Source organism: Odocoileus virginianus, chromosome 8, assembly GCF_023699985.2.
Source record: "Odocoileus virginianus isolate 20LAN1187 ecotype Illinois chromosome 8, Ovbor_1.2, whole genome shotgun sequence".
Classification (NCBI taxonomy): Eukaryota; Metazoa; Chordata; class Mammalia; order Artiodactyla; family Cervidae; genus Odocoileus; species Odocoileus virginianus.
This window is the reverse complement of record NC_069681.1, coordinates 26,234,182-26,238,134: the sequence shown is the minus strand read 5'-3', so window position 1 is coordinate 26,238,134 and position 3,953 is coordinate 26,234,182.

Genomic DNA, 3,953 nt, shown 5'->3' with positions numbered 1-3,953 from the left:
ATGTGCTTCTCAAATGTAACAGGCTCACTGGCCACACTCGTGCTTGACGGAAGCGTGGCTTGGCCAACCACAGGCTCTGTTCAGGTAACACGGGTAGCCGTCACTTGGTTGCACCATATTACGATATTTGATTTACATGAGATTCTTTATCATCAGAATACTGTGGCTTTCACAGATGTTTGGCCTGTGAAAATGCTGCAGTTAGCGATTTATTTGTGCTACCATCCACCTGTATTTACGGAGACCACGAGGCAGAAAGCAGAACCCCTTGGAAGCCGAAAAGAACGTGCATGAGCTCCGCCACTGACTGTCATGGCGCTTTCCAATCTGGTCCTTCCTGAGCCTGACCTTCTCGGGTGTGAAAACACAGGCGCTATGACCTAGGGCAGAGTTGGTGCGACTGCCAGGCTCACGTGGATGGAAGAAGGCCTGAGCGCGCTGCCTGGCAGGAGAGACACGCCGACCCATCGGTGGGGCTCATCAGCGCCCTCCCCCTAAGAACCCCCCACCCCACATGGTCCCAGCGGCAAACGCCAGCACTGGCAGGCATGTGTCTGACCCTCGGGCAGGTGTGCTGGGCTGGGAGCAGAAGTCGGGCATCTCAACATCTGTGTTTATCCGCCGACTGACATCCTTGCTGTCTCTCCCCAAGGTGGGCCTGAATACGGTGGGGGGGGGAAGCCCACGCTCCCATCCGGGAGTGCAGAGGCCCCATGGACATGCATGCAAATGCACCAGGGTAATTTCCGCCAGTCAAGCCTTTCCTCTTACCTACGTGCTCAGCTGAAGCAGGCCCTGTTCACAAACACAGCATCCACGCCAGGACTTGGACCAAATAGCACCTCAAGCACAAACCAGAACAAACGGCACTAATTTGCTTGAACCCCAAATGGAGCCAAATTCGAAGCTTTTATTTTTGAAACTGCTAGTAGCAGAGAACCACAGCTTCAAAAACACCAGGAAAAGAGCCTCAACCAGACATTACGACAGGAAAGATGCCTGAAATCTATTTCAGTGTGAAAATGCCATGGCGTTCTTACTCTCCTTTCTAAAACTGCTGAATCTGTTATTAACATGATAACCTACATCATCTGATGGCCCCTACATGGAGCCACACTTTATTTACCCTAAGATCTCTTAATCAAGTGGAGACATAATCAGTGTGATCAATTTAGGGATTTCTACAGTATCTATTCCTGTGACACGTTAAATCTATGTCTCTATAAGAGAAGTAATTGATTTTTTTTCCCATAGCAGGATTTTTTTTTTTTTTTTCAGTTCCAAGAACAGCTGAGGGCTGCAGAACTGAGCAGATGGCCCCACGGAAGAATCTGCTCGGTAGATAAGATAGTTTATAAGAAATATTGTACATCCTGAATAACTGTCAGACTAGGTCGCTTTCACTATTGGATTGGACTATACCAAAATATTAGGTCTCAATTTTTCCAGAGCTCACAGTAACTTTCCTGCCTAGACCTGGACTTAAGCTTGGATTTTCCCTCATTCACAGAACCTGGCCTGTGACCACGTCTGGGGATCCAGTCTTAACTCTGCTGACCGCACTGGGGTCTTAATAATTATACCACGTCTGACCTGAGTAAAAGGTTGTGGCTGCTGTTGTTCGGTCACTAAGTTGTGTCCGACTCTTTGTGACCCCATGGACCACAGCATGCCAGGCTTCCCCATCCTTCACTATCTCCCAGAATTGGCTCAAATTTATATCCATTGAGTCAGTGATATTATCTAAACATCTCATCCTCTGTCATCCCCTTCTCCTCTTGCCCTTAATCTTTCCCAGCATCAGGGTCTTTTTCAATGACTTAGCTCTTTGCATCAGGTGACCAAAGTATTGGAGCTTCCGCTTCAACATCAGTCCTTCCAATGAAAATTCAGGATTGATTTCCATTAGGATTGACTGGTTTGATCTCCTTGCAGTCCAAGGGACTCTCAAGAGTCTTCTCCAGCACAATTCAAAAGCATCAATTCTTTGGTGCTCAGCTTTCTTTATGGTCCAACTCTCACAACCGTACATGACTATTGGAAAAACCATAGCTTTGACTATATGGACCTTAGTCAGAAAAGCGGTGTCTAGCAGATGCTGTCTAGGTTCTGGGTAGTAGATGCCTAAAGATAGGGTTCAAGGACTTAGCTAAATCCTGAAGCAGAATATGACTAAGCAACTTTGTAAATCCTCAGAAAAGTACAGCGAGGTGTTTATCAGAGAAAAGAGATGCTCCTTACCAAAGAAAGAACATTATCTTGATCCAAGAAAACGGCAGCCTCTACCTTGAACGGCAAATTTGCAGATTAATGAAGACAGTAAAATATGGTGCATCCTGCTGCCTCCAGCTGCAATATTTTATTCATGTCAGAGCTGTGGGAGCCTTGATTTATACGGACTTTCATTAATAGGCAAAATTCAATGTGAAGGATTCACCTCCGGGCTCCCTTAAATTCAACACTCGGTCAAACGTGATGGGTGCGCCCTTTCCTAAGGTGATCCTTCCCAAGAAGACAAAGAAAAAACAGGGGGAAAGGAATGACAAGCAGGTTAGAAAGGTGGTCAGATGAAACCATTTAAGCAGCTGGAATAAATTGTGTGGGTCCCAGTATGGCCCTGACTGTCCCAGTCATAGATCAGCATTGGTCTACAGTGGAGTCATTCTACTTTATTTCTAAAACTTTGTACTCTCAAGTTGTTTTTTTTTTTTTAAGAAGTATACTTGATTTACAATGCTGAGGTAATTTCTGGTGTATAGCACAGTGATTCAATTATATGTGTATATATATATACTCTTTTCCATTATGATTTATTGTGTGTTAAGTTGCTTAGTCATGTCCAACTTTTTTGCGACCCCATGGACTGAAGCATGCCAGGCTTTCCTGTCCTTCACTGTCTCCTGGAGTTTGCTCAAACTCATGTCCATTGAGTTGGTGATGCCATCCAACCGTCTCATCCTCTGTTGCCCCCTTCTCCTGTTGCCCTCAGCCTGTATTAATGTAATGTATAATGTAATAAAGGTTGATTACAAGATATTGAATACAGTTCCCTGGATATACACTTCCTTGCTGTTTATCTTTTCTATGTAGCCCTGTATCTGCTAATCCCAAGCTCCACATTTATCCCTGCCCGCACTTTCCCCTTTGGTAACCTGAAGCTTGTTTTCTATGTCTGCGCGTCTGTTTCTGTTCTGTAAGTTCCCTTTTGTATCATTTTATAGATCCCACACATGTGATGCCATATATTCACACTTCTCTCAGTGTGATCAGCTCTGATCCATCCCTGTCGCTGCAAATGGCATTATTTCACTCTTTTTATGACTCAGCAATATTCTGCTGTGTATATGGATATGTACGTACCACATCTTCTTCATCCACTCCTCTGTCAATGGACCTCTAGGTTGCATTGAGGTTTTGGCTGTTGTAAACAGTGCTGATGTGAACACTGGGGGGTGTGTATCTTCAGATCGGAGCTTTCTCAGGATATGTGCCCAAGAGTGGACTTGCTGGACTCTAGAATAATACTATTTTTGGTTTTTTAAGGACTCTGCATACTGTTTTCCATGATGGCTTCGCCAATGGACATTACAATCCTACCAACAGTGCAGGGAGGCGGGGGCTTCTCTTTTCAGTAGAGACATTTAAAATCTCAGATAGCTAATGTATGGTGTCAGATGTTTGAAAATGTGTGATTTATTTTCTCCATAAATTGTGAATGCTCTCCAATTTGCCCCAAACTTTTAAGAAGCTCTAATTGACCCAATGCAGGAATTCAATTACATATTTTATCATCATTTCTATACTCAAGTGCTTGATTTCTTTAGCTTCGGAACTTTCATTCGCTCATTCACTTGCTTCCGAGCCTGACAGCAGAATTGCAGGGAGGTATAAAACCACGTGCGTGCGTGCTAAGTCACTTTAGTCAAGCCCAGCTCTTTGCAACACTATGGACC